The following is a 24,703-nucleotide window of genomic DNA, read 5'->3' as shown; positions in this document are numbered from 1 at the left end:
CTAATTAATTGGCTGTCTTGACTAGAGTAGTTTATCATTGTATACCTGCAGAGTTAATGAATGAAAAGGCTATACACCCTAACACATTTCTAAGAATTATTTTCACAAAACTCCATCCCCTTGAAAAGTGCTGAAGGAAGCTAATTAAGCACAAAAGAGTAAAGAAAGGGGACTGAGAATTCAAATTCAATAGGCAAAAAGAAAAGCTAACTCTAGTAAATATCTGAAAATACCATGCCACAGTGTCAATTTATGAATGTTCCAGTGTAGAGTTCTCTGCTAGGCTGCTATGGCAAACTCCTAATGGGAACTTCTCCTTGGCTGGGGGACATGACATGAGAGTACTGGCATCATTTCATTTTCCAGAAACCTTGGAGAGGTCATGAGATGTGTCACTTTACCGTTCATTACTTACCAATTTTTGATGCCACACTGTCCAGTAAAACACGTGGATCTGTAAAAAATGGTAAAGAGAAAAGGCTTATTTTTGGAAACCAATGAAGTAAATCATAACAGAATTGCCAGAACGATAGTTTATTAATTACTAAATAGTGCTGAATAACTGGCCTAAACCTTCCAAATGTTTATCATTGTAAGATTCACATTTTATGTACTATGTCATCATTTGGACAGTAGCCGCCTTCAGGTAAAGAAAATCTCAGAGTTTGAAGTTTACAGTTGGGTTTTAATTAAAGTTATTAATCAGTTGACCTTAAACTGGGAGATTACGGAGTGGAAATAACCTAATCATATGATCCCTTTTTAAAAGTTCCAAATACCCAGAGCCTGGCTGCCAGGGACCCATCATCATATGGCAATTCTTGAGCACAGGGAAGCTGGTCTAAAGCTTCTAAGGCCATTCTTTATGAGCAGCTCAGTTCCGTTAATTCACCTGATAGTGTCAGTTAATGGAATGATCTCTTGACTAGGAATCAACAGCATGATCTACACCTTCCTGGTTACTCACTTGCCCCTCAGCCTTAGCCAAGTTATTTTTAGTAATTTTCTTTCAATTTAGTCATATTAAAATTATATTAGTATATGAGGTATCTGTAAGGTATTAATTCAATATAAGTTTGAACTTTTATCTTTTAGGAATTACCTTGCAGTGGAGCATATGGGCTCAAATGAACTAAACAAGTCATCTTTGTCATATCTCAAACCTCAGTGGTATGATTTTATTTCCACACTTCTTAGGTTATTTATTCATTAGTTAGTTACTTCAATAGTTAGTTATTTGCCTTTGTGTTCCTTATTGATAAGAGCTGGGCTTTTGAAATCCAGCAAGTCCAAGATCTTAGTTTTCTGAAACCAGAAAGCCAAACAAAGGTGATTTCTTTCAAGTAGCAGCTATTCCTTGTGAAAACCAATGTCTCTGGCATTGAAGAGCTATGGTCAGAAGGAATATAAGGTACAATGCTCAGCTTGATTAATACATTAAAATACATGCTGTTGAATGTTGCTCCCAGGGAGAAGGCTGAAGTAGGATTAATTGGGACAGAGGACAGTGGGCTTCAAGCCCAGGTTATTCATCAGGCTGAGGGACACAGAACTCCAAATGGAACTAGGAATCACGGAATGGAATCAACTTAACAGGCTCAGCTGGGATAACAAAGAGAAGGGAAGTTAAATGAAGTATAACACAAGGCTTCAAAAGTTGACTAGAAAAACCACCAGCACACTAAAGTGAATCCAGAGCCTTAGAGACAAGAGGAACCGTAAATATTAAAAATGCAAGTGATCTTTAATATTTCTGATTTAGTGCCCTGCTTCTAGACTGATAAAGCTTTCCTAATCTGTGCTATAAACAAAGCATTAGAGGCCAAGCAGTACACTTTTATTCCTGGCAGGTGCTTGAGTAGAGACAGGAAAATAGGTCTCTTTTGCTCTCAGCTCAGTGTACACCTACATCGTGATTTTCCTTCTGAGTCATAGTCACCTTCCCCTCGGCCAGCTGGCTTTTAAGTCAAGCCCAGGCAGGGAAACTATACTGCTACTTAGGACAACTAAATTTTCTATTAGAAGGTTTAAGACTAATTATGATAGCTTTCCCTGCTTTGTTTAGTTTTCTTCATCTCCTACTATATTCTAGGTGGTGCTTCTTGCTCTAGCCAGTTAGCTTTTTCTTACATGAGCCTTTTTTTTTTCCTGAGTCCTCTACACTTTAATTTTTCTTTCTCCTCCTCTTCCACTTTCTTCCTATTGTTTTTTCTTCTTTCATTTAACAAATATCATTTGCACTTCTTTATATCAGTCAAATAGATGGATGATATGATGCCTTCTTCCCCCCATAATCTGTAGTCTAATATCCTAGTGAGAATGTATTTATAGTTCAAATCAGCATTGCCAACTTTTTTTCTGTAAAAAGCTAGACAGCAAGTGTTTTAGGCTTTCTGGGTCAACCTCTTAACAACTACTAAGCTCTGCCATTGTAGCACAAAAGCATAAATAGACAGTATGTAAATGAATGGGCATGACTGTGTCCCAAAAAACATTATTTAAAAAAACAAGTGGTAGACCAGATTGGACCAGTAAGACATAGTTTGCCAACCTCTAATTTAAGTGTACATTTAAATAATATAAGAAGTATAGTAAGAGAATTATAAAGAAAGGGATATGGGAACCAAGAAGACTCCCTTCCTTTCCAACAATTCATGCTTATCAATAACCTTTATTGCTTAATCAATAACCATTGCTCTACTTACTTTAGACATGATACTTTTCTAATAATTTCTCCTTCTTTCTTGATATTTTGTATTACTTACTAAATGTAATTAATGAAGAGTCCATCTGCTAGATTGTGAAACTGAACTATCTTGATGACATATAGTCAGCAATATATTGGGCACAGATTTTTGTTGTTGTTGTTGCCATAGACTTCTCTGTAAGTAGATTTGATACCATATCATTATTAATCTTGGAAAATTAGAACATTTTCCTATATGAGAATATAAAAACAGGTACTGTGAATAGGTATTCAGCCTCCCTTATAGAATAAAATGTCTGAGAGAACATGGAAACAAGTTAGCTAATATGCAAGGTACGGAGAGTTAGTGCAAAGATATGCTCACAAGGACAAATGTGTCTGTCATTCTTTGCCATATATGAGCTTAATGTTTTTCAAAATTGTGGAAAATGAATTAAGGAAAGTACCTCACAATATTAGCACTTAAGGTAAAAGATCAATAAAAATATCAACACAACGATTTTCAACTGAGGTGATTTTACCCCTCGGGGGACAGTTAGCAATGTCTGGACACGTTTTTTGGTTGTCACTACCAACGGGAGTACTACTGGCATCTAGTGGGTAGAGGCCAAAGATACTGCTAGACACTCTTCAAGGCACAGGAGCACCCCCACAACAAAGCATCACCCAGTCTAAAAGGTCAATACCTGGGCTGGGAAATCCTGTTCAGTCGTGTAGGCCATGTAGTTATGGTTCTTTTTTAACAAACATTTTATTATAGGATAACTAACTGTAGATTCAAATGCAGTTGTAAGAAATAACATAGAAATAATATTAATAATAATATACTATGTACACTTTACCCAGTTGCCTCTAAGGATAATACCTTGCAAAACTGTAGTATAAAGTCATAACATTGACACAGTCAAAGACAAAACATTCCTATCACAACCAGAATCCTTCATGTGTCCTTTACAGCCATACTTCCTTCCCTCCAAACCCAAGGCCACGTATTGTATGATTCCACTTATATAAACTGTCCAGAATATTCACATCTATACAGTGAGAAAGTAGAGCAGAGGATCCCAGGGCAGGAAAGAAGGAATCTGCTAATGGATAGAGGGATTCTTTCTAAGGTTGTAAAAATGTCCTGAAATTAGATTTTAGTAATTGTTTAGGGGGTTTTAGTGTTTAAACTGTACACTTGAAATGGGTAAATATTGTGCTACTTGAATTATATCTCTATAAAGTTGTTATAAGCAACAAAAAATCAATTTAATCATTAGTTTCTATTTCTGGGCTATTTTATTCTTTTGCATAATGTATCCATCCCTTCACAATTATCGCACTTGTCTTCACTGCTGTAGCTTTTTAAAGTCTTAAAATAGAGTACAGTGATTCCTCCAATGTTCTTCTTTTTTAATGTTATTCTTTTTTTAATCAACATTTTGTTGTTTTCAGTATACAAATCTTATACATGCTTTATTTATATTTATATATATTTATATGCCTAAGTATACATTTTGGGAAGGCATTATTGTAAATGTTACTTTTTAAAAACAATTTAGGTTTCCAATTGTTCAGTAGTTCATACAATTTATTTTTGTCTGTTGACCTTATAATCTTGAAACTCACTTATTATTTCTAAAGGGTCTTCTATAGATTTATTGAAATTATCTGTCATCAATCATGTCACCAGTGAAGACAGAAAGTTTCATTTTTTCCTCTCTGTTCCACATCTTTTATTTCTATTTCTGGTCTGATTGCCTTGGGTAGAGTTTGTACTATAATGTGGAATAGGAGTAGTAAACATGTACATCCTTACCTTGCCCCTCAGTTTAGGGAGAAAGCATTAAGCCTCTCACCAGTAAGTAAGTTACCTTCAAGATTTTTGTCAATGTTCCTTATCAGATTGACAAAGATCTCTTCTATTCCTGGGTTGCTAAGAATTTTTTATTATGAATAGATATTGAATTTTCTCAAATGTGTTTTCTTCATCAATTGATAGAATCATGTTGTTTTTCTTCTTTAAACTGTTGAGTGGTGAGCTACATTGATTGATTTTTGAGGTTTGGATCAACCTTGCATTCTCACAGTAAACCCCTACTTGATCATGGTATATTCGATTTGCTAATATTTGTTGAGTATGCTTGCCTCCTTGTTCATGGAAAATATGTTTGTAATTTTTTTCCTTCGTACTTTCTGTATCTGGTTTTGTTATCAGGGTATGCTGCCCTCATAAAGTAAGCTGGGAAGTGTTTCCTCCCTTTTATTTTTTAAAAAGATCTTTGTAAAATTGGTGTTATTTCTTCCTAAATGTTTGCTAGAATTTGCTAGTAAAACTTCTGGGCCTGGAGACTCTTTCATCAGAGTAGTTTAACCATGAATTCAAGTTTTTAAGTAGTTCAATGATTCTTTGGTTATCTGTTTCACCTTGGGTGAGTTTTGAGCCTACAGATTCTTTTCAATCATAGGAGAAATTCTCTTCAAGTAATTATTCCATGTAATCTAGATTAGTCAGTTTACGTTCATAGAGTGGTTTGTAGTATTTCCTTATTTTTTAACTAGAATAACATGATTAATAATAATATAATTAATAATAATAATAATAATAATAATAATAATAATAAAAGAGTAATACAGGGTTTGTAGTGATAGACCATCTTTCATTTCTAATAATCATGATATATGTCATATTGATTTTCCTTGATCAGTCTTGTTTGGTTTGTCAATTTTATTGATTCTTTTAAAGAACAAATTATAGTGTAATTTTCTCAATTGTTTTTATGTTTTCAATTTTATTAATTTATGCTTTTATATTTTTTATTTTTAGTCCTTCCTCCTTGCTTTAGGTTAATGTTCTTTTCTTCTAACTTCTATAGGTGTAAAGTCATATTTTTGATTTGAGACTTTTATTCTAATATAAGCATTTAATGTTATAAATATTCTCCTAAGCACTGCTTTAGCTACATAGTACAGATTTTGATATGTAGTTTTTTCATTTTTATTTGGGTCAAATATTTTGTTTTCCTTAAAACCTGATCTTTGACCCATGGATTACTAAGAAGTGTTATTTAATGTCCAGGTGCTTGAGGATATCTTGTTTCTCTTTTTTCCATTTATTCCTAATTTAATTCCATTATGATCAAAGTGCATACTTTTATTTAATTCCTTTTAAATGTGTTAAGGTTTATTTTATGACATAATACATGGTTTATTTCGGTGAATGGTCCACACACACTTGGTAAGAAGGTGTATTCTTCTGTTGATGAATGAGTGTTGTATAATGTCTATTAGACCCAACTGATTGATAGTGCTACTTAGTTCTTCTAAATCCTTCCTGATAGTCTAATAGTTCTGTCAATTACAGAGAGAGGGAAGTTGAAGTATCCAACTATAATAGTGAATTTATCAATTTCTCCTTTCAGTTTTATCATTTTTATGTCATCCATTTTAAAGTTCTGTTGTTTGTGCTTATACATTTAGGGTTATTAAATTATTTTGGTGAACTGACCCTCTTTTCTTTAAGTAGTTCTCCCTGGTAATTTTATTTGGTCTGAATTTTAATATGTCTGATATTAATAAATCTATTCTAGCTTTCTTTTGATTGACACTTGCATGGTATGTCTTTTCCATTCTTTTTAATCTATCATTTATATTTGCAGTAAGTTTCTTATAGAAAACATGGTTTACGTATTGGTCAGGGTGCTTTGGGGAAACAGGATGTATAAAACTACAGAAAGAGATTAGTATAAGGAATTGGCTCCTGTGATTATGGAGGCTGAAAATTTGCAAGATTTGTAAGTTGAAGACCCTAGAGAGCTGATAGACTGGAACTATACCAAGTACAAAGATCTGAGAACCCAGTGAGACACTTGCTACATACTGGACTGAACTGCCCCCCTCCCCCATTTCATACGTTAAAGCCTTAATCCCCATTGTGAAGATATCTGACGATGGGCCTTTGGGTGGTAATCAGGTTTAGATGACGTTATGAGAGTGGGGCCCTCACGGTACAATTAGAGCAAGCTCCGGTGTCTCTTTTTTATAGGAGCACTTTCTCTCCCTTCACCATGTGAGGACACAATAAGAAGGCAGTCATCTGCAAGCCAGGAAGAAAGACCTTACCAGGGAATCAAATTGGTCAACACCTTGATCTTGGACTTCCTAGCCTCCAGCACTGTGAGAAATAAACCCTTGTTGTTTAAGCCACCTAGTCGATGGTATTATGATACAGGGTATATGATATTTTGCTGTGGCAGTCCAAGCTAATGCACTGATGGTATGGGTTCCAGTCTGAGTCTGAAGGCCTGAGAACCATGAAAGCCCAAAGGCCAGCAGGCTCAGAACTCAGAAAGAGTTGATGTTTCATTTTGTATCTGAAGGCAAGGTAAAAAACCAATGTCCCAGCTCAAAGGCAGTCAGGCTGAAGGAGTTCCTTTTTCTCATGAAGGGTCGATCTTTTTGTTCTGATATTCAGTCCTTCAAGTGAATGAGAGAGGCACACCTATATTAGGGATAATAACCTACATTATTCAGTCTACTAATTCAAGTGTTAATCTCATGCAAAGAGACCCTCCTATAATACATCTGGAATAGCATTTGATCAAGTATCTGAGCATCTCAGGGTCCAATCAAGTATATGGATTTCAGTCTACCATTTTTTTTTCCTGTTTGATCTGTTTTTCATCTCTCTCTTTCCCTTCCTTGTTTCTTTGAACTATTAGATTTCTCTCTTTCTCTCTCATATTTCATTTTAATGTATTAATGATTTTTGGACCATAAATCTTTTATGCAGTTTTAGTGATTGATCAAGAGATTATACTATATATACTTAACTTATAAAAGTCTATCTAGAATTATTTTTTTAACCACTGCGAGTGGAATGTAGAAAACTTACCAGTTTAGATGTTCCTTTACCCTCCCCTCTTTATGTTGGCTTAGATCTGTATCATTGAAAACCCCTTCAGAAAAATTTTTTTTTCTTTCTACTGTGAAAAATACCTGAATAACTGAGGGAAAATACAGTCTATTATATTTACCCAGATATTTAACAGTTCTGTTCTTTTTTTATTCCAAATGTTCTATGTCTACTTTTGATTAAAAAATTTCCTTCTTTGTGAAAAATTATTTCACAATTATAGAGCAGTTCATCAGACAATGAATTCTTAGTTTTCTCCACCTTAGAATGTATTTATTTCACCTTCAATCTTAAAGGGTATTTCTACTGGTTAAGAACCCTAGGTTGATAGTTCTTTTCTTTTTGGCACTTTAAAATTTTTGTTGCACTTTGTTCTGGCCACCATTGTGTTAGATGAGTTATCTACAATCATTCAAATCATTGTTATTACAGTTTATCTATTAATAAAACATCATTTTTCTCTAGTTGATTTTCAAGAAATTTTTCTTTGTCTTTAGTTTTCAGTGGTTTGATTTTGATGTCTCTGGACCCAAATTTCTATGTTAATCCTGTTTGGGGTTTACTGAGTTTATTAAAGTCACAAGTTTCTATCTTTCACTAAACTTGAGAAGTTTCAGCCATTATTTTTTCAAATGTTTTTCCTCACCACACTTTTCCTTCTCCTTCTAGGACTCCAATGACATGAATTGTAAAAATTTTTGATATTATTCCACAAGTCTCTGGGGTTATGTCCATTTATTTTTCAATCCATTTTCTCTTTATATTTGGAATGGATAATGTCTAATTATCTATCTTCAAGTTTATTGATTCTTATAATAATCTACAAGTTTATTGATCCTTTCCTTTGTCATTCCTGTTCTGCTACTGAATCCATCCAGTGAGTTTTATTATTCTCAATATTTTAATTTTTAGTTCTAAAATGTCTATTTGGTCCTTGTTTTGATTTTTCTATTGCTTTGCTGATAATTTCTACCTTTATAGTCATTTCAAGAGTATTTACACTTACTTCTTGCATCATTTTCATGATAGCTCCTTTAAAATCCTTGTCAGATAATTGTGACTTCTATTCCCCCTGAGAGTGGTGTCTGCTGATTTTCTTCTCCAGGACATTGGAGATTTTCCTGGTTCTTCCTATACTGAGAAATTTTGGATTATGTTCTGAACATTTTAAATATTATGTTATGATAGTCTGAGTCTTTGTTAAATCCTTAAGAGAATGTTGATATTTTGTTCAGCAGATAATCAACTCAGCTGGATTCAGGCCACACATTCTGACTAGCCTCTTGAGGGTTGTGGTTTTTATGTCAGTTCCATTTTCAAAGCCTTTGAGATGCTGTTTATATCTGTCCTGTGTTTGCTACACCCAGTGGCTAGTCTGAGATTGGTGGTAGTCTGTCTTACTTCAGTTCTCAGAGGTTTTAGTATAATGTTTAGGGTCAGGCCCATGTATACAAAGCTCAGGAATGAGCCCAAGAGTTCCTGACAACTTTATGAGTCATCTCACCAAATTTTCCTCTCTCCACTGATACTCCCAGTACCTCTGGCCAGAAGTATAGGGATTTAGTTACTTTTCTCTGCTGTGCACTTTACATTAGTGCACTTTCATTGAGGGCCAAGGGGCCAGAGAACCAGAGAATGGGAAAAAAAAAAGAGGTTTCTCTGACCTTCTTGGGACCACAGGTTCTGTGACAGGTGAAGAAGGTTATCCTCCCTCAGAGTTACAGGGTCGTAGGCTCCCCACTGTGATCCTACTGCTGAGAGGATGCTCCCCTTTCCTACCTCTCAAACCTGAACTCAAGAGTTTTTTAGAGCCTCCTCTGTTCATGCTTATGCCCACTTTAAAATTTCAGGATGAATTAAGCCCAGGTCTGGGGTTACTGGAGGAAAAAAAAAATAGGTAAACTCATTGCCAGTTTGGTGGTACTTCACATTGTTTTCCTCCAGTTGGTGTTCTACCTATTCTTGGTAGTCCTCAGATAGCTGCTCAGTGCATTCTGCCCAAAATCTATAGGTGCATTCAGTGACAGAGAAAGTATAACCTGTGCTTACCACATCTTACCCAGAACCAAAACCATGGTTAAGTTCAAAAATAAACTTTATGACCATGTTAGAAATAATAAAATAATAACTGTAATAAAAAAAATTGTGCCATATTAGAATTCTGTTTAAGCTGGGGTAGTTTGCACTTCCTTTTAAGGTAAGAGCATTTAATATAAATGTTATGTCATATATAAAAATATAAATTATACCCAGTTCTAACTCAGCCATTTGATACAAGAAATACTTATAGAACAGCTACTTTAAGCAAGGCAATTTACTAGGCACTACAAGGAATAAAACAATTTCATGTGGTGTCAGAGGCAAACCAATTCTGAGGCAGTCTACAAGCCAAGGTACAACAGATTCCCCATTGTCAGTAGGACAGTTGTTTTACTTGGGACAATCCAACCATACTCATCATTTTACCTAATTTTACCCTAGTTTTCTTAACTCAGCACATTCATGTTCATAATATTTAGGAAAAATTATTATTTTGACAGATTGATAAATTACTTCTTCAGAACTGTGTTAGGCTCACTTTTTTCATCAAATTGTTGAAAAGTATCCATGTTTTACCTCTCTAATTTTTGGTTGTTTTGATACACAATTATTCATCTGTCTTCTTCATGAGAACTGGATAGCTGAGTCATATTTTGCCATATCACTAAACACAGTTTCCTGAACTATTGTGAATATTGTTAATTGTTTTATGTACTATTTTTGTGAGAAACATTAGCAAATTCAATGTGTGAGCATGCTTTATTAACCAAGCCTGCAAAAATCAGACTGTAGATAAACAAAAGCCTTAAGAAAACTTCTTACTGAAAGCAATAAAGATTTTCCCTTTTATCAGCATGTATAAAGGTTAGGATTAGGAGGAGGATCAAGGTGGCAGAGTAGAAGGATATGAACTCACCTCCTCTGACAGACACAATAAAACACATCTACATATGGAACAATTACCACAGAAAACCAGCTGGAAACTGGCAAAAGACCTCTTATACAACCAAAGCTGTAAGAAAGAGCTCCACATGACCAGAAATGTTAGAGGGGAAAAAAAAGGCATCAGTTCCTAGAAGAGATCTGCAAAGGAGGGAAGGACCACATAAGTAGGCCCATGTGCTGTGGAGTGTCTTTGCCTGCTGGGAGATCTGGTGGGAAAGATGGAAGGGCTGGAGTGACCTACACTTTGCTCATGAGGAATGCACATGTACTGGCTTGCTAGCAATCAGAGCACAGTGAGACTAGCTAGCACTGATGGCTGTCATCTCCCTGCACTGCCTGTCCAAAATGTTCTCCAGATGGGGCTGCTAATAGGTGCAATAGCTAGGAACTGAATCCCTGGTGAATGGATGCTGGGAGAAGACTCAGTCTAGCTGCATGGTAACAGACCCGAGGGCCTGGGGGTTTGGTCCTGGCCACATCTCAGAGTCCACTGTCTGCACACGTACAGCAGTGGCCAGTCCAGCAGCAGTGAAATTTGTAGGCATATATATGCACATCTCAGGCAGACAGCCCCCAAGGAGGAGTACAGAGTGGTTCATTTCCAGCTGAAGTGCTGTGGCTCCTCTCACCCCAAAACACAGCCTGTAGTTAGAGCTGGGGTGGACAGGTCCTGTTAAAATGACCATACTACCTAAGGCAATCTACAGATTCAAAGCAATCCCTATCAAACTACAAATGTCATTTTTCACAGAACTGAAACATAAAATTTTAAAATTTCTATGGAAACACAAAAAAACACCAAAGCAATCTTGAGAAAGACTAACAGAGCTGGAAGAATCAAGTTTCCTGACTTTAGACTATACTACAAAGCTACAGTAATCAAAACAGTGTAGTACTGGCACAAAAACAGACAGCTAGATCAATGGTACAGGACAGAAAGTCCAGAAATAAAACCATGCACTTATGGTCAATTAATCTATAACAAAGGAGGCAAGAATAGAAAATGGAGTAAAGACAGTCTCTTCAATAAGTGGTGCTGGAAAACTGGACAGCTACATGTAAAAGAATGCAATTACAGCATTGTCTAACACTTCATACAAAACTAAACTCAAAACTAAAAGATCTAAATCTAATCTAAACTATAGTATCTAAACTAGATACTATAAAGTCCCTAAAGAAAAACAGGCAGGACACTCTTTTGACTTAAATCACAGCAGTATTTTTTTGGATCTATCTCTTAAAGTAATGGAAACAAAAGCAAAAATAAACAAATGGGACCTAATTAAACTTAAACCCTTTTGCACAGAAAAGGAAACCATAAACAAAATGAAAAGAACCTATGCAATAGAAGAAAATACTTGCATATGATACAACCAAAAAGGGATTAATTTCCAATGTATACAAACATATCATATAGCTCAGTATCAAAACAAACAAGCAAACAAAAAAATCACAACCAATCAAAAAATTGGCAGAAGATCTAAATAGATATTTCTCTAAAGACAACATACAAATGGCCAATAGGCACATGAAAAGATGCTCAACATAGTTAATTATTAGAGAAATGCAAATCAAAATCACAATGAGATATCACCTCACATGGTCAGAATAGCCAACATCAAAAAGTCTACAAATAATAAATGCTGGAGAGGGTGTGAAGAAAAGTAAACCCTAGTACACTGTTGATGGGACTGTAATTGGTACAGCCATGATGGAGAAGAGTACAGAGGTTCCTTTAAAAACTGAAAAAATTGCCATATAATCTAGCAATTCCACTCCTCAGCATGTATCTGGAGAAAAGGCAGATGCACCCCAATGTTCATAGCAGCACTATTTATAAAAGCCAAGACATGGAAGCAACCTAAATGTCCACTGACAGATGAATGGATAAAGAAAATGTTGTGTGTATGAATATATACATATACACACATAGACACACACACACATATACAGTGGCTTATTACTCAACCATAAAATAGAATGAACTAATGCCATTTGCAGCAACATGATCGACCTAAAGATTATCATACTAAATGAAGTAAATCAGACAGAGAAAAACAAGTATCATATGATATCACTCATATGTGGAATCTAGAAAAAAGATGCAAATGAACTTATTTACAAGACAGAAATAAGCTTACACAGGAAACAAACTTATGGTTAGCAAAGAGGAAAGGGGGTGGGTGGGTGGGGGGATAAATTAGGAATTTGGGATTAACATAGACACACTACTATATATAAAACAGATAAACAATAAGGACCTACTGTATAGCAGAGGGAATTATATTCAATATCTTATAATAACCTATAATGGGCAATAATTGAACAAGAATATATATATATATATATAGTATATGTTATACTATATACACTATATACATATTATACACACACATATGTATAACTGAATCACTTTGCTGTACACCTGAAACATTGTAAGTCAATTATACTTCAATAAAAAGAAAAATTAAAACAATAGAAAAGTTCAATAAAACCAAGAGCTGGTTTCTTTCTTGCAAAGATAAATGAAAAAAGAGCAATAACAACCAATACCACAGAAATAAAAAAAAAAAAATCATGAGAATACTATGAACAGTTTCATGCCAACAAGTTGGGCAATCAGGAAGAAATGGACAAGTTTCTAGAAACGTACAACCTGCCAAAACGGAATCAAGAAGAAACAGATAGGTTGAATAGACCAATCATTAGAAGTGAAATAAAATTTGTAATATAATATTCCCTGCAAACAAACGTCCAGGACCAGATGACCTTACTGAGGAAATCTACCAAACATACAAAGAAGAACTTATACCTATACTTCTCAAACTATTTCAAAAGTTTGAAGAGGAGGGAATACTCCCAAATTCATTCTGCAAAGCCACCATCACCCTGATGGCAAAACCAGACAAAGAAACCACAAAAAACAAAGTTATAGGCCAATAACTTTGATGGACACAGATGCAAAACTCAACAAAATATTAGCAAACTGAATCCAACAATACATAAAAAGGACCATACACAGTGATCAAGTTGGAGTCATTCCAGGGTTGCAAGGATAGTTCAACATACTCAAATCAGTCAAGGTGATATATACCACAGTTACAAAATGAAAGACAAAAACTACATGATTATGTCAATAGACTCAAGGAAGACAACTGATAAAATTCAACATCCATTCATGATAAAAACTCTTGTCAAAGTAGGTAAGAGGGAATATACCTCAACATAATAAAAGCCATTCACAACAAACCTACAGCCAACATAATATTTAATGGTGAAAAGCTGAAAGCCTTCCTGCTAAATTCTGGACCAAAACAAGGATGCCCACTCTTACCACTTCTATTCAACACAGTATTGGAAGTCCTAGCCCTAGTAATCAGACAAGAAGAAGAAATAAAAGGTATCCAAATTGGACGGGAAGGGGCAAACCCATCACTATTTGCAGATGACATGATACTCCATGTATAGAGCCCTAAAGACTCCACACAAATCTATTAGAACTACTAAATAAAATCAGCGAGGTAGCAGGAGCCAAGATTAATATACAGAAATCTGTTGCATTTCTTTACACTAACAATGAAGTATCAGAAAGATAAAGTTTAGAAATCCCATTTAAAATCATATAAAAAAGTAAAATACCTACAAATAAGTTTAACCAAGGATGTGAAAGACCTTTATGCTGAAAACTATAAAAAAATTGATAAAGAAGACAGTATAATTCAAACAAATGGGAAGATTCCCATCCTCTTGGATTAGAATTGATATTGTTAAAATGGCCATACTACCAAAAGCAACCTAGAGATTTAATGCAATCCCTATCAAATTACCTATGATAATTTTCACAGAATGAGAATACTACTAAAATTTATATAGAACAACAAAAGACCCAGAATTGCCAGAGCAATCCTGAGGAAAAAGAACAAAGCATAACCTTCCAGACTTCAGATAATACTACAAAGCAAAAGTAATTTAAACAGCAAGGTACTGGCCCAAAAACATATGGATCAATGAAACAGGTCAGAGAGCCCAGAAATAAACCCATACACCTATGGTTATTAATTTTAATGAAGGAGGCAGGAATATGTTAAATAGGTTTGAAAGTGAAAACCAAGTTTTGTGAATTCTGGGTCATCTTTTTGAGCTCACTTTTCAGTCAGATGAGATCATCAAAATATATATGTGTTTTTATAATACTGTCATTCAATATTTGCATACATGAATCTTTGAAGATTTTCAAAGGAAAAGTAGTGATATATTTGCTATTGAGGAAAGACAAACTAAGTCTCATGACAATTACATTATTTTGTGATGTTTTTGATGTGCCTTATAAAAGTAGTCAAAATGCTTAGCTTTGTCACTAAAGTATAGCATGAATCAATCCATGTGAGTTAAATGATATTTGATTGAAACAACAGCCCCAATAAAATGAGCATTGATAATTTTTAAAAAAGAATATACAACAGAAAAAAGATCATCACTTCAGCAAGTTGTGTTGTGAAAGCTCTACAGCCTCATGTAAATCAATGAAATTAGAATACTCTCACACCATACACAAAAATAAACTCAAAATGATTTAAAGACCTAAATATAAGACATGACACCATAAAACTCCTAGAAGAGAACATAGGCAAAACACTCTTGGACATAAATTGTAGCAATATTTTCTTAGTTCATTCTCTCAAGAGAAAAGAAATGAAAGCAAAAATAAACAAATGAGTAACAAAGTTTTTGCACAGCAAAGGAACAATCAACACAATGCAAAGACAGCCTATGGACTGGGAGAAAATATTTGTAAATGATGTGATTAAGATCTAAAATATGTAAACTCATACAACTCAATATCAAAAAAACAAACAACTCTATCAGAAAATGGGCAGAAGACCTAAATAGATATCTCTTCAAAGACGACATACAGATGGCCAATGGGCACATGAAAGGATGCCCCAACTGTTAATTACTAGAGAAATGCAGATCAAACCCACAATGAGGTTATCACCTCACACTGATCAAAATAGCTATCATCAAAAAAATCTACAAATAATAAATGCTAAAGAGGGTGGGGAGAAAAGTGAAGCCTAGTACATTGTTGGTGGGAATGTAAATTGATGCAGCCAGTATGGAAAACAGTATAGAGGCTCCTTGAAAAACTGAAAATAGAGCAACTATATGTTCCTGCAATTCCACTCTTGGGTGTATATCCAGAAAAGATCAAAATTCTAATTTGAAAAGATACATGCACCCCAGTGTTCATAGCTTCACTACTTACAATAGCTAAGACATGGAAACAACGTAAGTGCCCATCAACAGATGAGTGATTTAAGAATATGTGCCTGGCACGCGCGTGCACACACACACACAATGGGCTATTACTCAGCCATAAAAAAGAATGAAAAATTGCCATTTGCAGCAATGCAGATGGACCTAGAGATTATCATACTAAGTGAAGTAAGTCAGAGAAAGACAATTGTATGTTGCCATTTATATGTGGAATCTAAAAAATAATACAAATGAATCTATATATTAAAAAGAGACTCACAGACATAGGGAAAAAAATTTGTGGTTACCAAAGGGGAAAGATAGAGGGGAGGGACAAATTAAGAGTATGAGATTAACAGACACAAACTACGATACATAAAATAGATAAGCAACAAGGATTTACTGTATAACACAGGGAAATATATTCGATATCTTAAATAACCTATAATGGAAAATAACCTGAAAAAATATATATGTAACTGAATCACTTTGCTGTATATCTGAAACTAACAAAATATTATAAATCAACTATACTTCAATTTAAAAAAAGATTAAAAAAAAGATTAGGATTACTTTTTTGGTTTACTGAATGAAATTTGTTTATATTATCAGGAAATCAATAAATAGAAAGCAACTGATGAATTAGAAGAATCATTATAATATTCAATAACCTGATGTTATTGTTAAGCTTGGCAACATAAAGTGAAGTTCTGCTTAGAGGAAATTATCAGAGTATGTTAAAAGTCTTTGCATGCTTTAGAAATAAAGCATTTATGTCTGAAACAAAGGAGTTCATTAAAGTGGCAAATGTCATTCACTGTAAAATGAGAAGGTAAAACATTCCCCAGCTCTGCTTCTGAGGAGCAAAAAAATCTCTAGAGCCAGATGGTTCAGAATAAAATTCTTTTTTTTTTAAACTTTTTTTTTATTGATTTATAATAATTTTACAGTGTTGTGCAGAATAAAATTCTTGCTCTAACTCATTCTGTTTTTAGAATCCTGAGCAAGTTACTTAGCTTCTCTAAATCTTGGATATTCATCTATAAAACAGGAAATAATAATGTAATTTACTTCAGAGTTGCTATGAGGATAAAACAATATAAGACTTAATGCTTCTTCCCTAGTCCTCAATAAAAGCTATTATTATCACTAAACAAGTTATCCAATACAGCTCAGTATTTTATCAGAAAGGGAAAATAAAGCTTTTAGTGGCAACGACATCTCTGGGGATATGTCTGAGTCACCTCAGGCAAGGTGGGGCAGTGGTTTCTACTTTTTTTTTTTATTTATTTCCTTATGGATTAAGGTATATATAGTTTCCATAATTCTCTCAATTAGAAGGATACCAATCCAGTGAAGTTTGTTCATATCTATTCATACTATTCTCTATAATGCCTGTTAATTCCCTATTTTTTTCCACTCATTTATTCAGTTGACATTGAGGCTACTGAATGCCAGGCACCATGCTAGGCACTGTGAATAAAAAGATTAATGAAGATACATCTCCTGTCTTTAAGGACACCCAATCTTTAGCAAAAAGAAAAACGACATCAAAATTTCAGTGTTATGCTGGAGCCATTGTATCTGCTCATGAGAACTCATTGCTGTAACTCCAGGAATTTTGTAAGCTGGTTGTTGAACAGTCTCATTACTAAAAAATTTAATTATATAAATTTACAATTAAATAAATTATATTAAAACACAGGTAATAAATATTCAAAACTCATCACTTTATTGTTTTACCACATTTTACTGATCTATGCATTTGAGTTTATTTATACCTATTATTTCTATATGCTGGAAATCTCATAATTTTGTGTTACTCTACATCTTTTCCCAATTCCATGTTTCATTATTAACATGTTGGTCACTTGAAATCAGCTATGGTAAAGTACTAACACCATGGAAATTGGCAAATCTTACAAATTAGGACTCCTTTCCCCTAGACTTACGTTTGTTAAACACTTGCCAGCACAACGATTCATCTAATTATAATGCACTGTGATATGTACTATCAGAGAGAGATGTGTAAGATGCCATAGGAATACAAATGAATCGATCAATGAACCACTGACCAGAGAAATTAAGGAAGCCTTAGTAGAGAAGGAATATTTAAATTGATTAAATTTAGAAGGATCTGGGTCTTTAACAACCCTGAGGAATAAAGAGGATCTTCTGAAAACTGTGACAGACTATTATCATTGCTCCCAGATATTCCCTCCTCCTTCCTGTTTTACATCACAGTCTATTGCCTTTAAATTTGGTCTTGTGAACTGATTTTGCCTATGGCACGTCAGTGAACACAAAGTAAGCCACCTTCATCAGAAGTTTTTAAGAGCCCTTGCATGTGCTTGCCAACTAACTCTCTTGCTCTTACCTTTGCCTGAAAAATATAATGATTGATCTAAGGGCAGGTCTTTCATCCTGGGTGCAAGAATGAGAAGGCATGTAAAGTAGAGATGCAGCCACTAACTTCAGCGACTGTAATAGCAGCAGCTGGAATGTTAATGTGAGTAAGAAATAAATCATTGTTATTATAAGCTGTTGATATTACAGAGACATTTATTGCCTTAGCATAATACATTGAAATCTGTTACATTTAAGGTTGGATTTAACATTGGCACCTTCTTGCTTACTTGCCATTGCCAGAGAACCTTTCTTGTAAGCAAAATGAATCTGTGATATACCCCAAATGCTTTCAAAACATGCTAAGATACTACTTCCACAAATCTTGTGATGGCACAAAGAACCTGGGTGACTTGGTGTAGTCACCTTGCAGAGCAGGAAACTGCAGAAAATAAATGAAGATGGAGAATCTAGAATCACATTACATATATTACAATTTTTGCTCAAAGCCAGCACTGAATAAAACCGAAACTTGCATGTATCATTAAAGAGTTAGAACTTGCAGGAACCTACATGATCTTACTACCCAGCCCCTTAGATTCACTGATTGTGAGACTAAGGCTCAAGTATGTTGAAAGGTTTGCAAAAGAAGTGAACTAAGAAGCTGGAATACAGCTCAGGTCTCCTAATTTACAGTGTTTTCTGTCTTCTGTGTAATAGTACCAATAATGATAATAGCTAACACCTAGTCCATATTTACTCTGAACAAAACTAAATTTTTATTCTATTCAATTCAGTTAATTCATGTGATCCTCACCAATCAAAATAACCTATGAGGTAAATATAATTAACATTTATTTTTAACAAATAATACTCAAGTTAAATAATTTTACCCATGATCACATAGGTTTAAATGATCATTAAGATTTCACAGCCTCACACTTCATCACTGGGCCAGTCTGCCTCACTCATACTGCTCCATGAGGTGCAAGATGTTCAAACTGTAACCAGAAAGAACATTCTTTTCATTCTGAGAATCAACATGTCATTTTTTCCTATAAAGATCACAATGTGGTTTTAATATGAATTAAATGATTTTGAGAGATGCATCACTTTTCAAATTACTACCTGCTCTAATCAAAGCCAACTACTCAGAAGACAACTCTTGTCGTGAAGGGTATTTCATTTGTATTGTTTTGTTGCTTTGACTCAAAATGTTCTCTTCAAGACTACTGGAAATTAAAGACAAGTAACTTGCTGAAGACTTGTAATATAACTATTATAATACCTGTCTGGGAAGGGATCAATTTTTTGAAAGAGAACTATCACCTTCAAACCCCATGTTATCAAAGAAATACGTGTGTGTTCAATAGATAGAAGTGTTTCCCATTTTCTTGGTTAAGTCAACTAAAATTTCTCTCCTTTAATGTCCAGAATTTTTTAAAAACTGTGAGGACTGCTTTATGTAACTTGTGAAGTTAACTAGATACAAGCTGAGAATATTTTGACATTGAAGAATACTCATGAAGTTTTTCACTTTCAGAAGAAGCTTCTTAAGAGCAGAGGGAATTCCTTAGGTTTCTTTACTGTTTCCTTTCTCCAATTCACTTTGCATGTTGAAGACATGGTTTTATAACAGAATTCCACAACTCAGAAGCTAATCTGCAAGCTTATGGAGTTACCTGATGGAATTATTCTCTGTATTACTCTGTTCCTACAGTCCTTCCTTGGCTTCCCATCTTTGGGACCAAACTGCCAAGGATATTCAGTGGAACTGGCCATACTGAGCAGCAGTCTAGTGACCTACTAGAAGGCATCCTGGTGCATCCCATCTATTCAAAGAGCTCTCAAGTGTATTAACCCATGTGGCCATCAAAATGTAGGTATTCCTCTAAAGAAGAACTGAATCCACTATGATCTTTTACTTGCCTTCAGGAACACTGAAGCACAGTGAACTTGGGGGAATTGTTCCAGGACACCCAGAAAAGTATGGCAACCAGAGAAGTTAGAACCTAATGTACTTTCTTATCAAGAGAATAAGCCCTTTCACTAGCTATTCTTTTCTCTTTGGTTTAGCTTTTCTTAGCATTTCCCTTGCTTCCTCATCCACCAAAGATTCTGATCCCCATATGACCTACATTTATATCAGGTAAAATCTCATGATTATTTGGTATTCAATGAAGTGAAAAACGAATAAGAACAGAATTTTTATGAGTTTTCCAGAACTGCTTTTTATTTTAGATGAAAATTCATTTTATATAGGAGTTATTTCTATCTTTGAGATTTGCCACCTGATAATGAATAGAAATTGAGAGTTTACCTACTAGAATTCACTCATTGAGCTTTAATACAAAGAGGCATAAAATTAGAAATTGTACTAAAGAAAGAAAATTCCATAAATGATAGAGCAACTTGTCCTGATGATTAAATTTACTTAGACTTTAGGTTTAGAAAACTATTTTTAGTATCTCTGCTTTAGAATTTGGTCTAGTAGAATATGTTAGTTTATTTCTTTATAAGCTTACATCTTTCTCAATCATATTTTATATACATATATAGTATATATATGAAAGTGTATTTTATTTTTTATGAAAGTGTACTTTATTTTTTATTCAACTGTTACTTTAGCAGTGTCTGCAATTAAGAACCAGCTCACTAAATGAACTGTAATTATTGCAAATTGTGGTAAGCACCAGTAATTAAAATGTTGCAGTAATGCTAGCCAGCTTTGCTAGATGCCCTTTGAGAGTAGCATAAAATGATATTATGTCTTTAACTGGTGTTTGTATTACAGATGAGAAAACCTGGAAATGCAGGCCTTCAGAATCCTTTGGCTCAGTCTTTAGAGCATAATGTAAAGTGGGGATTAGCCGTTATCCAGTGAATTCAAACTGGGAAGATAGTCAATTTGGTTAATTCCACAGTGTAAGTGGCTTTTTCTTTAAAATGTGCAATCTTTAGGGCATAAACATACATGGCTTCCCCATGAGGGGAAAATGAACAATAAACTCTAATCTCTTCTTTGTGTTTGTGGGATGCTAACAGTGAGCCTTCTGGGTACAAAAGCAAGACAGAACTCCTTCAACACCCACCCATCTTTTGAGGATCCTCACCCAGCTGCTACCCGCAGTGAACTCTCCAGCTGTGCAGTCATTTGGCAGAGTGCACTGTCATGCATAACTTAAGCTATGTGTGTGTGTGACTCCAGTACAATTGGTGAATACAGATTGTCCACATGAAAACCCTCTAACTTACTGCAAATGAAAAGCAACTGAATCAATGGTTTTTTGGTCATGAGAATGACCTAAATGTCAGTTTTAGTATTGACTGAATCCATCCATCAACATATTAGTTTGCTTCCTTTCCAGCTCCACTTAGGTGACTTGAAAAATGACATCTGATTATGAAAAAGTGTGTGACTTAGAGAAAGATGTGGTAATATGCGTGAAAATGTAAAGAACTATATATCTTTCTAAAAACAGTGCTAATGAATAGGTACTATGTCCGTAAGATTTAAGTACAACAAACCTCTGTAAGGTCCTCAGAGACCATAGACGCTTGGAAGAAGGGGAGGAGCTGTCTGTTACAAAGTGAATGACAGACATCTGCCACGCTATGATCCTGAAAGTCATCTGGTCTCCAAAAGCATTCCAACTGCAAGACCCAATGGACAGACCTCCTTGTCCTGGCTATGACAGCTTATCGGGTATTGTGGAATAGTTCTCCTGCAATAAACAATTGTGAATCTAGGCAAAAAGTAAAAATCAACTGATTTCAGACTTTGTATAACAGACAGTACAGGGATTTGGATCCTTGAGGAAAGGTAAACACACAGATTCACTCCATTATTCTGCTTAGGGACGTTTCAAATTGTAGCACAGGGAACTAGAGTCCAAACAGAGAGAACTGGTCTGTCCAATGAGAGGCAAGAGAGAACAGGTTCAAGGCTGTGACATGGCCAGAATTTGGAGAGCAGGGTATCAGAAAGCAGGGAGCAGCACAGACAAGGAGCCCCAGGAATCTGCACAGGGATCCCCTTCCATCTTTGGCCAAATAATAAGCTGCACACACGCAGAGTAAAACTCCACAAGGCCTGGAAAACCGTAGTTACTAAGGGACAATGAGAAGCATGGAGACTGTAGAGTGTACTTGGTACTGGAATACACCGGAGACCCGAGAGAGGAGAGAGGAGACAGCCAGAGTAGAGACGTCTCTCTGAAAAACCCAGTCATTCAGTTGAAATCTTAGAGAGGTCATACCTTAAGAATAGGACAAGTCTAGCCCTAAAGTGAGAGCTACTCTAGAACTATTTAAACAAAGCCTAAAACTAAGCCTCCACAGAATTAAGTTGAGCCACCAGCAAATTAACAGCCTGCTAGAACAAATCTCAACATTTTTTAAAGACAGAATAATGTAGGCTTTAAGTACCGTAGTAGTCACAACGCCCAAATTCAATCAGAATTTACTGGATATTCAAAGACAACTTTTAAAAAATGACTCACAACCAAGAAAATTAGACTGAACAGAAACAAACCCAGATGTGACACACATGTTGGAATTAGCCCAGTGACTTTAAAGCAGTTAATATATACATTTCACGAATTTAAATACAAAGGTAATGTGTGAAAAGATGGAAATATATTCCTCAACAGAGCAATATAAACTATGAAAAGAAAAAACAATAGAAATCTTAAAACTGAAAATAATATAATTTAAATAAACATCCCAAATTCACAAAGCTTAACAGCAGATTGCACATTTTATCAGTTAATAAAAACTAAATTGGAGCACAGAGAGAAATTTATTGACTTGTGACACAGTATCAAGTGGTCTTACATTCATATGATAAGATCAGACATAGGAAATGGCAAAAGAAGTTCATGGAGGAAAAAAAATCCAAGCAGCAGTTACCTCTTTGTGGGAGGAATTAGCTGCAAAAGGACAGGAGGGAACATTTTGAGAAAGAAATGTCCCGTATTTTGATAAGTATGTGGGCCACGGAGTTGTATTTCTCAAATCTCACTGAACTATATTCTTATGGTCTGTGTTTTTCACTGTTTGTAAATTATACTTTTAATAAAAAAGGGGAAAAAATGGACAATGACCAATTAGTATTGTAATCTGATCTAAGCACCAAAATACTGGCAATCCCCTTATTATCCACGAAATCGTGTTTACCTCTAGCTCTCAGTGTGACAAATTGTTAGTTTCATCTCCTCTCTCTATAATTTTTTAAAGTCTCTTAATGATCCTTTTCTTCACTCCCTTGTTAAATATTCATGTTTCTAAGTTTCTGTCTTTGGCCCTCTTTTATTCCAATTGTATACATCCTTTGAGTATCTAGGATATGATTAGTATAGTGCAAGCATTCCGTTCTGGCTGGCTGGCTGGCTGGCTGGCTGGCTGGCTGGCTGGCTGGCTGGGTAGCTAGCTAAATAATGAGTACTCTTCTGTTTTTATTCATTTGATTTATATGTCAGCAACTCCTCCAGGTGCTAAAGATGCACTTGTGAACAAAACCAAAAAAAAAAAGTTTGTTTCTAGTGTTCACATTCTATTTATAGTAAAGTTTGGGTTCAACTACCAAGTTCAAGCATACCTACCTCCAATTTTGCCTTCTAAGTCACTGCCGGAGTAATATTAAGATCTGTATCTGATTTGTTACTCCTATATAAAATCTTTTTGATATTTAATGTTCATAAGTTTATGTATACTTTTTGGCATGTTCAACCACATCTCTACCTTAACATCCTATGTTATAGTCATATAAATTTTGTTTTCGCTTCATCTCTCACTGTGTCTTTGCGTAAGGGATTCCATCAGTCTAGAACATCCTCCCTCCTCTCAATCTCCACTCTCAATGTCTCCCTCCAGAATCCTCCTTATTCATTCTTCAGAGATCTCTTGACATTTTCTTGACCTCACAGACAGAGTTAAAGTTTTCTCCTCAAGGTTTCTTTTCAGTACTCCCCTAGTTACTTGTGTACAGGTTTGTGTCTGTAAACTGAGTGTTGATACAGATTACCCTGTGGACATGTAAGAAAGGACGCAGTAGAAGAATTAGAGGTGCAGCACCAAACAAGGTGCTCCAGAAGAGCCTGTCTAGCGGGGAGCAGAGGGAAGAGTAGGATGTCCAAAAGCAAAATTTGAACCCAGTATTTAGGAACAGATGCCAAGGGACATTAGCCATCTACCAAATCCACAGCCACTTACCAAGTACAACAGACTGGATTCTATCCACATCCAGATGCCAGAGGCATATATCCTTGAGGCGCTAGGAATAAAAAGGGCTATAAACCAACAGATGGCTGACCAAAATTTATACAAAGATAGTTAATAACCAAGAACACTGGAAGTGGGGAACATAAGATTTTTGAGTTTGAGTGCCTTCAAATTCAAAAAACTTCTGACAAATTTTGAATTCTATTTAATCCTCAGTAGACTAGAATAATACTGTTGTCATTTAATTGGCTATGTGATACAGGCAGCTGATAGGAGCTACTTTGGGA

At 35.1% G+C, this 24,703-nt stretch overlaps 2 long non-coding RNA genes across 3 annotated transcripts in view; one reads left to right on the top strand and one right to left on the bottom strand.

Annotated features, from left to right (window-relative positions):
* The window catches only part of LOC105099641 (uncharacterized), a 110,456-nt gene that overhangs the window by 54,126 nt on the left and 31,627 nt on the right, over positions 1-24,703 (bottom strand). For both annotated transcript variants that reach the window (XR_838114.3, XR_010379108.1), the window contains exon 2: positions 416-454. This is a non-coding gene — a long non-coding RNA (uncharacterized LOC105099641). The remainder of the gene's footprint in view (positions 1-415; positions 455-24,703) is intronic.
* LOC116152064 (uncharacterized) overlaps positions 1-24,703 on the top strand; it is a 659,999-nt gene that overhangs the window by 627,922 nt on the left and 7,374 nt on the right. Inside the window, exons 5-6 of the long non-coding RNA XR_010379120.1 lie at positions 19,915-20,073; positions 20,989-21,119. This is a non-coding gene — a long non-coding RNA (uncharacterized LOC116152064). The remainder of the gene's footprint in view (positions 1-19,914; positions 20,074-20,988; positions 21,120-24,703) is intronic.

This window comes from Camelus dromedarius, chromosome 3 (genome assembly GCF_036321535.1).
Source record: "Camelus dromedarius isolate mCamDro1 chromosome 3, mCamDro1.pat, whole genome shotgun sequence".
Taxonomy (NCBI): domain Eukaryota; kingdom Metazoa; phylum Chordata; class Mammalia; order Artiodactyla; family Camelidae; genus Camelus; species Camelus dromedarius.
This window is presented reverse-complemented; position numbering and strand designations above follow the sequence as displayed.